Source organism: Phascolarctos cinereus, unplaced genomic scaffold (genome assembly GCF_003287225.1).
Source record: "Phascolarctos cinereus isolate Bilbo 61053 unplaced genomic scaffold, phaCin_HiC Scaffold_5;HRSCAF=322, whole genome shotgun sequence".
Lineage (NCBI taxonomy): Eukaryota > Metazoa > Chordata > Mammalia > Diprotodontia > Phascolarctidae > Phascolarctos > Phascolarctos cinereus.
The window spans coordinates 165,792,759-165,803,419 of record NW_027555958.1 but is presented as its reverse complement, the minus strand read 5'-3'; the positions used below and the strand labels follow the sequence as shown (position 1 = coordinate 165,803,419).

At 36.1% G+C, this 10,661-nt stretch overlaps 1 non-coding gene across 1 annotated transcript; it reads left to right on the top strand.

Annotated features, from left to right (window-relative positions):
• The first annotated feature begins 10,004 nt into the window (after positions 1-10,004).
• On the top strand, positions 10,005-10,121 carry LOC144458163 (U5 spliceosomal RNA). Its single transcript, XR_013487710.1, has one exon. It is a non-coding gene; the product is annotated as a U5 spliceosomal RNA (small nuclear RNA).
• The last annotated feature ends 540 nt before the right edge of the window (positions 10,122-10,661 follow it).

Genomic DNA, 10,661 nt, shown 5'->3' with positions numbered 1-10,661 from the left:
ATTTTCTCAATTTGTGGATATCAAAAGATAAAGTCAGAGACTGTCTGTCCCAGGTCAACTGTCTCAGACTGTCTTAGCTTTTTGGTAATGAGAATAGCTTTGTAGAGATACAAGATAAATTGGTGTATGAGGATGTCAGTTTAAAAATTCACCAGGCTTGAGACATTTGCATTGTAGATTTTTGAAAACCAAAACAATACATCTGAAACATTTTTTTTCTGACACTGCTTTTCATACGTGTTCCCCCAATGTAATAATGCTTATAAGAATTCTTTGAATTTACCCCTAGAAGGGAATTTACAAAGCATTAAGTCCAGACCCCTTATTTTACAAATATGGAAACTGAGACCAAGAAAAAGGAAGTGACCTGACACTAAGATCACAGATTTAGAGATGTAAGGTACCACAGAGATTATCAAGTTGAATTCAAACATTTTATAGTCCAAGAAAATTTGGACCTGATGAGAGAGAGCAAGAGCAAGAATGAGAAAGAGAGAGAGAGAGAGAGAGAGAGAGAGAGAGAGAGAGAGAGAGAGAGAGAGAGAGAGACAAAGAGAGACAGAGAGAGAGAGAAAAGGAAGGAAGGAAGGAAGAAAAGAAGAAAGGAAGGAAGGAAGGTAGGAAGGAAGGAAGGAAGAAAAAGCATTAAGTATTTCGTGTTTTCCAAATCCTCTGCCTTATAAGCCTGGGTATACAAATACAAAACCAAAGTCTGTGCTTATCTTCTAGAGTTTATAGGGAGTGGTGGCCAGGAATGGATATTTTAGTTTAGAAAGAACTAAAAAGATGGTGAGTACCAGAGGTTACACAGAGATCAATTAGTAAAGTGAGATTTTTGCTCAGATCTGTCCCTTATTGAATGTTTTTTCCTTCCATTTTCCATGCTACTTACCTTTCTTCCTTAGTGATGAATACTAAAATACACTAGAACCCCATTATATTGATTTACATCTGCTTCATATCAAATAATGACCCCAAATATAATTACATATTTTAAAAAGTCCACTAGAGCATGCTTAGCTAATAAGGGGGTTGCTAGGCTTAGTGTTCACATCAGCTTTATGAAGTACTCTCCCATGTGAAAGCAAACTGTGTTGGAAGGTGTATAGTTGATGAGTGATTGTGCATTTTCCCCCTTTAGACTTGTCTCTTTCAGCTTTCTATCAGCTTTCTAGACATTGTGCAAAAAATGAGAGGAACTATCACTTTGGAGTTTGTTCTAATTTATGCTGAAAATTTTAAAATGTGTAATGTTTTGCATCAGAGTGCAAGTCTGAGTAAATTATGTACTATGTCTATCTAGTTAGTTAAAGAAACTAAGGCCTCATGCAACAGAGGAATATTTTTGTTTGGATCTCACTAATCTGCCAACTTATGGTTACTTGCATTTACTCCTGTTTGCCACAGGTGAGATGGGTGGAACATCAGACAGCTCATTAGAGAGACAAGCAGGCTGCATTCCCAGAGATGACAGAACCAGGCATGGAATGTATTGTAATTTCCAAGCTACAATACATCTTCAAGCTGTCTGCAGCAAAATGCTTACTAAGCATTGCATGGCGGCTGTCAGAATGCTTCCAAGGGTGGTAATTAAATAGAGGCAGCTCGATGGTTCATTTTGTGGAACTAAGCCAAAATTATGTGTATTCTGGAAATGTGGCATCATGAACCTTACACTGTGGAATAGAGCACATTTTTCTGGTGCTAAAGGCTCTTTCATAGAAAGCATACTTCCTATGGCTGACATTTAAAAAAAAATCCCTTCTCTTTCTTGGTGACATGTTAATGCATAGTTCACTTGACTGAAAACCTAGCTATCAGCAGTGTTGCTATGCCTAAACCACCAGTGGTCAAAACTGCAAATGGGTAGGTCAGGTATGATTAAAGAAAAAAAAAACAGCATGAAAAGCCTTTCAGAAAGTATACGGCAAAATAATATTTATTGACCTACTGATAGTGTCTCTTTCAAGTCTTTTTGATGCTTTCTTTAATAATTTTATTCCTCCTAATTTAGAAATGAATTGTAGAGAGATATCAGCAAGCTACCAAGAGCATGCACCCTCACAATTTGTGACTGAGGAGTTTTTCCAAATTTGCTAATTTAGGAATAGGGATCAGTCTTGTGATCATACTGTTTAGAGTTTGCATGTACCTCAAATCACTAGTATTTCTGTAACTCTTTAAGTCTTGCAAAACACTTCATAAATATTGTCAGATTTGATCTTCGCAAAAATCCTGGGAGGTAGGTACTATTATTCCCATTTTAAAAATGAGGAAATGGAGTCAGATAGAGATGAAGTGACTTGTGCCAAGGTAACACAACTAGGAGGTGTCTGAAGTTGGATTTGAACTCAATTACTCCTGACTCCAGGTTTAGTGTTCTATCTACTGCACCTTCTAGCTGCCTCTTAGAAATTATCTGTTTTTACAGACACGGAATCACAGTCCAGAGAGATACAGTGTCTTGTCTAAAGTAAAACAGATTAAAAAGAAGCAGATCTGAGATGTGAAACTGGATCACCTAACCCAAAAATCTTGTTTCTTTTCAACCACAGAAATGGAAACCATGGGGGTGGGGCAAGGGAGAGGGAGAGGGAAAAGGAGAAGGGGGGGAAGCAAAAGAGAGGGAGAAAGCTTTTTCTTTGGGTACTTATTGCTTAAGGTATTCATTCCTACTGCCATCCCCCAATATTGTCATTTATTTTTGGTTTACACTTCCCAATGAGATCTATTCTTAATGAATCAGAGACTAGTTATCAACATTTACCACCTTTCTCTTCAATGTTCCAAGCCTTTTCATGTGTGCTCTCATCCTCAACCACAATTAAAGCCCTGAAATTATTGATGTCTGTCTGCCATGAACATCTGTGACCTCCACCTACAATCCTCAAAACTTCTTTGAAGAAGAGGTGTTCCAAGTGTTGTGCTTTAAACTCAGTCCTTCCAACTACTTATTGAGGGTTTCATTGTAACAAAGATTTTGAGAGGGAAAAGCAATTCAGCAAAACCAGTCAAAACACTGACCTTGCCTGATATTATATCCAATAGTCTATATCCATTTCCCCACTTCTTAAAGGAAAGGAGTAAGGTATACTTTTTCATCTTTTCTCTAGGGCCAAGGTTTATCTTAAAAAAATAGGTAATTTTCATTGTTCTTTTTTTACATTGTTGAAGTCATTGGATATGTTTTCCTATTTATGCTTCCTTCACTCTACTTTCATTCTTATGTCTTCCTATGTTTGATGAATTCTATGTATTTACTATTTCACAACAAAATCATTTCTCATTGCATTCCACAATTAATTAGTCATACCTCATCTGACTTGATTTCTACTTCTTTGTTACCACAAAAAAGCAATGATATGGATTCTCTCCTTGGTGGTATATATGGAAACTTTCTATCTACAGTCTTTTTCATGTTTACACTGGACTATCTGCACCTAAAACTGAATAGGATGAACCAAAAAGGCCCGCAGCTCAATATGGTGCTCTATCCATGTGGCCTATTGCATGATGTTACCTGCTATGAGTGAAGGATGGAAAGGCAAGTAAAAGCCACCAGTGTTGTTGACTTGGGTAATTTTAAAGATACCAGATAGTCGTGGCTGCACAGCTAGTAGAAAATATTGCTCCCCACCATAGGGCAAACAAACTCTAAATGTTGTTTTGCCCATAAATGTGCCAGTCTTCCAGTTTACCAGAAGCAGGTCCCTATTAACTTCCATGTGGATGATGCCATTTTAGATGAAACACTCTGACATGGACTATTTCCACATTTTGGTATTTGTAATTTTTGGGATGTGATAGAAATCCTCAGAGTTGTTTTAATGTGTAGTTTCACTTACTATTACTGATTTTGAATAGACTTTCCTATCACTGATAACAGTTTGTAATACTTCTTTGGAAAATGATTTGTTTAGATATTTCGGCCACTTATTAATTGGAGAATGTCTCTTGGTCTTACGTAATTGTCTTAATTCTAAAAAATATCTTGGATGTCAGATTTTATCAGAAATATTTGTTCAAGTATTTTCCCTTTCACCAATGTTCCTGTTGATTTTGTTTGTACAAAAGGCTAGTTAATGTAGTCAAAATTGTCTATTTTATCTTTTGTGATATCCTTTGTTTTTACATGATTAAAAATTCTCTTCATTCAGTAAAGGGCTACGGAAAGGTAGATTAAAAGTTAATTGGAAACTGAATAATCTAGTACTACAGAATGAGTGGATCAAAGAACAAATTATAGAATCAATCAATAATTTCATTAAAAGTAATGACAACAATGAGACAACATACCAAAATCTGTGGGAACCAAAGCAGTACTTAAGGGAAAATTTATATCTTTAAATGTATAATCGATAAAAGAGAGAAAAAGGAGATCAATTAATTGGGCATGCAACTAAAAAAAACTGGGAAAAAAACACATTAAAAAGCCCTAATTAAACACCAAAGTGGAAATCCTGAAAATGAAAGGAGATTAATTAATTAATACAATTAATAAAATTACAAGTAAAATAAAAACTGTTGAACTAGTAAATAAAACTTGGAACTGGTTTGGTAAAAAAAAAACCATTGGCTGATTTGATTAAAATAAAGAATAAAACTAAATTATCTGTACAAAAAATGAAAAAGATGAATACACCACCAATGAAGAGGAAATTAAAACAACTATTAGAAGTAGTAATTATATGCCAGTAAAAGTATAGTTTAAGTGAAATGGATGAATATTTACAAAAAATATATAAAATGCCCCAATTAACAGAGGAGAAAATAGAATACCCAAGTAACTTATCAGAAAAAGAAATTGAACATGCTGTACAAAGCTCCCAAAAGAAAAAAAGGGCATAATGGAATTACAAGTGAATTCTACCAAAAGTTTAAGGAACAATTAATCAAAATAATATATTTTTAAAAAAAATTAAAGAGAATTCTACCAAATTCCTTTTATGACACAAATATGATTTTGATACCTAAATCAAGGAAACAAAAAATATATAAATAAAATTATAGACTAATTTCCCTAATGAATATTGGTACAAAAATTTTAAATGAAATGCTAGTTAGAAGATAACAGGAATATATCAAAAGATAATACACTATGAATGCAAGGCTGGTTCAGTATTAGGAAAACTATAATCATAATTGACCTTATCAATAGCAAAGACAACAAAAGTCATATGATTGTATCAATAGATGCAGCAAAAGCTTTTGACATAACATAAAACCCATTCCTACTGAATACACAGGAATATATGGGGCCCTTCTTAATATTGATAAGATGTGGCTATCTAAAACCAAGAGCAAGCATTATCTATAATGGGGACAAGTTAGGAGCTTTCCCAATAAGATCAGGATGAAGCAAGGATCTCCATTATCACAACTATTTTTCAATATAATGTTAGAAATGCTATAATAAATAGCAATAAGACTAGAAAATTGAATTGGGGGAATAAACATAGGCAATGAAGAAACAAAACTATTATTCTTTGCAGATGATATGGTATACTTAGAGAACCCTAGAGAATCCATAAAAATCTAGGTGTAACAATTAACTTTAGCAAAGTTGCAGGATATAAAACAAATGCACACAATCATCAGCATTTTATATATTGCCTGCAAAACACAGCAGGAAGAGGTAGAGAAATTCCATTTAAAATAACTGCAGACATTATAAAATACTTGGGAGTTTACTTACCACGACAAACCCGAGGACTAGATGAATACAATTACAAAACATTTTTCACAGAAAAAAGACAGAGCTAAACAACTGGAGAAATATTAATTGCTCATGGTGAGACCAAAACAGAGCGGTGGATCAGTGGAACAGATTAGGTACAGAATACACAGTAGCAAATGACTGTGGCAATTTAGTGTTTGATAAACCCAAATATATAAGCTTTGTAAACAAGAACTCACCATTTGACAAAAATTTCTGGGAAAACTGGAAAGCAGTTTGGAAGAAACTAGACCTAGATCAATATCTCACTCTATATTCCAAAATAAGGTCAAAATAGATAAATGTTTAGACATAAAGAATGATGTAAATAAATTAGGGGAGCATGGAAAAAGGGGTTAAGTGAATTGCTCAGGTAAGTGTCAGAGGCCATATTTGAGCATGATTCTTCCTGACTTCAGGCCCAGCACTCTATCCACTGTGCTACCTGGCTGCCCTTCACATGTATAAGCAACTTGCCCAGGGACACCCATGTAGTAAGTTTCTGAGCCTTAGAGAAATGCAAATTAAAATAACTCTGAGGTACCATCTCACATCTGAAAGACTGATTAACATGACAGAAAAAGAAAATAATGTAGGAACTTAGGAAGAGGCATCTTCTTGACTCTAGGCCTGGCACTCTATCTGCTATGTCACCTAGCTGCCCTCACATGTATAACTGATATCATATTGCTTGTCTTCTAAGTAAATAAGTAAGGATGGGGAGAGAGGGAGAGAATTTAGAACTCAAAAAGGAAAAAAAGAATGTTAAAAATAAACTAGAGATTTTAAAAAAAGTCTCTGCAGCATCATTGTAAAAGTACTTCTGTTTATTTTCCATTTTTCACAATTTGAGAAATATGTTCACCTTTTATACCTAAATCCTTCACCCATTTTAAATTTACTCTTATACACGTGTAAAATGCTAGTCTAAATCTCTTATTCTTGTTGGTGGTAGTTTATTGTTATTGTCTTTTGTTTTTTGTTAAATGGATTTCCAGTTTTCCCAGAAAGTCTTTTCCTGGAGAATTCATATTCTTGCATTTATCAAACAATGTGTTACTAAGTTTGATTGTTTATAAATTCTATTTATTTAGTCTGTTCCACTGATTCACTTTATAATTTTTAACCAGTACAAATAGTTGTAGTATCAGTTATTGAGAAGTAGTCAAGAGGGAACTTGGTTCTATACTGGTACAGATGATTCAGTAATAGGCCAAATATAGTTTTCAATAGCAACTCTAAAGATTCAAAGATAGCCGCAGACTGTCCAAAGAACACACCCTCTCAATTTGTGAAATATCCCTGCAAATAAGACAGAATTAGACTACTTCTCCTGAGTCCATTTAGGTCTACTTTAAGTGAAGATCATACAGTCCTCCTAGCTTCAAACCAAGCACTAAGAGAAAGAGTAGTAAAAAGAGAGAGACTCAGAGAGAGACACAGAGATAGAGAGAGAGAGAGAGAGAGAGAGAGAGAGAGAGAGAGAGAGAGAGAGAGAGAGAGAGAGAGAGAGAGACAGAGAGACAGAAAGAGTAGAAAGACGAAAAGAAAAGGAAGAGGAGAGAGAGAACCCAGTTGAATCTGGGTTCTTTTTCCCCCTGACAGAGCTGCTCTTCATGTAAGAAAGAGATTCCTGAAAGTAGAAGATGAGTGGGATTTTGACCACTTACTCAAATAAAAACTCAGAGGTTTCTCCAGGTGAAAAGAAGTTTTATTCTAGTGAGTCTCCTGCGAGAGCTGGGCGTCACCTACCCAGGACAGACTGGAGTAGTGAGGCAAAGCACAAACGCAGCAAGCAGTTATATAGTCTTAGACAAACCAATCCAAAAAGCCCCACTCCCCACTTGTTTGTCTCAATCTCTTTATCCTCATTGGCTGAGGCAAGAGACCTCACAGTCTGTATTTAGAACCCAAGAGATACATTTTACTGAAAACGCGCTTGGGATCTAGAAGATTGCCTTATTTGGTAAAGTTAAGGTACGGAACAAAAGAGGGGGTGGTTACAAAACAAGGGAGGGGGTGGGCAGCTGGTGCACAGCCCCATTCCCCCAAAATGAAAGTGAAACTTAGGCGCAGCTCATTCTGAAGCCTCACTACATTTTGGAGCATAGCTTACATTTCACATGAGAAACTTGCACTTGTCCCACACAAAGAGGCAGACAAAGAAAGATTCTTAAGTCTTTCCTACCTTCTCTGATTTAGTCAGGTCTCATATAAATACTTTCCTTCTTGATAGTCTCTATGACCTGCTCCTTAGCTTACATGACTGTTGGAAACAAAATTTAACCTTTATTCTAAAAATCTCCCAGATAAAGGAAGTCTGTTTCTATAAATAACCAATCTTTCTCAGCTGCTTTGACCTGGAAGCTCTGGTTTTGAACTTTACTAAAATGCCATGGTGTTTCCAATTTGAGGCTTCTTTCTGAGGCTGACCAGTGGAATTTTTCTCTTTTTCATTTGTCCTCTGGCTTTAGTTGATCTGGGCAGCTTTCTTTATGATTTTTTGAAACAAGGATATCCTGGCTTTCTGCTTGCTGATATTTTTAGGCATTTCAATGATTCCTAATTATCTCTCCTTGACCTGTTTTTCTAAATCAGTTGGTTTTGATGGTAGAGGCATCATATATATTCTTCTAATTTTTAGGCTTTTGACTTGGTTATAGTATTTTCAGTATTTGAGTGAGATTTTTCTACTTTTTTGTCTTAAGCTATTTATTCTCCTTCCAATTCTTCCCTCAAGAGTTATGATTTCATTTCTAAATAACTTATTTCTTATCTTTCAGCCACTCTTGTAGTCCTAGTGGTCATTCCATCCTTTTATTTCCTGAGGGTTTGTTTATATTAATTTATTCTCCTGGCTTTGCTTCTTGAACTTCTCTTATCACATAATATTTTTACTGTTATCATTTTATTATTAACATTTTATTATTTATATTAGTATTTTATTACTAATATGCACCCCTCCCTCACCCCAAGATATATCAGGCTGGTTCAGTTCAATCAATCAATTAAAAAATTATTAAACGCCTATTATGTGCCAGGCACTGACAGAAAAAGAGGCAAAAGATAGTCCCTACCTCAATCTGATGGGGGGGATAACTTGTAAACCTATATATGCAAAGTAAGCTTATATACAGAATAAATAACAAATAAGTAAAAGAGAGAAAACATTGGAATTAAGAGGAGTTTTGAAGAAGACTTCCTATAGAAGGTGGAATTTTAGTTGAGACATAAAGGAAGCCAAGGAGGTCAGCTGTCAGAGCAGAGGAAGAAGAGTATTCCAGATATTGAGGACAATAAGAAAAAATGTCTAGAGCTAAAAGATGCATTGTCTTGTTCATAGAAGAACCATGTAACCAGTAGCATCGGATCAAAAAGCACATGTTGGAGAAGAAGGTGTACGAAGCCTGAGGTAGGAGAGGGGCTAGATTATGAAGGGCTTTGAATGCCAGAGCATTTTGCATTGCTACTGGAGGCAAGAGGAAGCCACTGAAGTGTGCTCTGTGTGTGTGTGATGATCAGACCTACATTTTAGGAAAAATCACTTTAGTGACTAAATGGAGAATGGTTTGGAGTGGGGAGAGACTAGAGGCAGCTAAATCTACCAGCAGGCTAGTGCAGTAATGAAGGGATGAGGTGATGAGAGCCTCCACTAGAGTGGGCAGTGTCAGAGGAGAAAGGGGGACACATTGGAGAGATGTGGCAAAGGTAAAATTGGCAGCCTTTGCAATAGCTTGACTATGACAGGTAAGAGATAGCAAGGAATCCAGGATGACTCCTGGGTTGAGAGCATAAATCTATATAACATATGTGGGTTCTTCTGGATTCAGCTGCATAGAAGGGGAGATATTGCAGGATAATGAGCATGTCACCTATAAGAAATATCATTGACCCAGTCATATGTTGAGCCATGTCTCTTTCAAAGATCAAAACTGACATGGAGGTCACTTAGACTGGTCTATGAAAACAAAGGCTTACACGGTGGGTCTGGGGTCCACACACATAAGTTTCTGATTTATTCCACAAGAGAAAGGGTCCTGCTGGAACCAGTAGATTTGGCCTAGAGTGAGTTTTTGAAAACCTTGGATTTATGTTAGAAATCTTCAAAGTCTATTATCAGAAAGTGGTCGATAGTTAGGGTGGTCCCTATAGGCAGCTTGGTTAGTCAGGAGAATTAGGAAAACCACTTTGGTGTGTTCAAAATGTAATTAATATGTTTGAAATAAACTATACTTAATTATTATCTGGCCCAGATCCTTCAGTGCTTGAGGCTTATGATTCTTATAGCCTTGTCTGGTTTCTCTTCAGATCACATAAATCTCTCACCTTTTACCAAAATTTCTGTAGAGTGGAACAGTTATGAATATATTACTATTTTTTGAGGACACTGAGAGGCAGCAGAGTTTAGTGGATAGAGTATTGGACTTGAAGTCAGGAAGAACTGGATATAAATTCCACTTCGGCCATTAGCTGTGAGACCCTGGGCAAATCATTTCATCTCTGTGGGCCCCATTTCTTTCTCTATAAAATAAGGAGGGTTGGACTACAGTATGTTTCATGTCCCTTCTAGTTCTACATTTATGATCCTGTGATGCTACAGATATGCCTCTCCCAGATGCCAGTTTCCTGATATCTGGAGATGAGAAATTTTACAACCTTGTTTCCACAAAGGTTCTGTGTCACTGTGTAAAGCATTTCCATTTTAAAGAACCTGGAGTTTTTGAGACAATAGATTGTTTCTAGGATGTTCTACTCTAGGTAAGAAGCTAAATTGTCATAAGAAGAAACTACAGAAAACAACCTAATATATAGCTTATGGTCTGAGTGTTAGTGTTGACAAGAGGTACCTGGAGCAGAAGTAGGATTAAATCTGGGAATCGTTAAGTCTAACAAGGCTACTGAGAATCCACATATCTCATTTAGTGCTGAGGTAGGCAACAAGGTA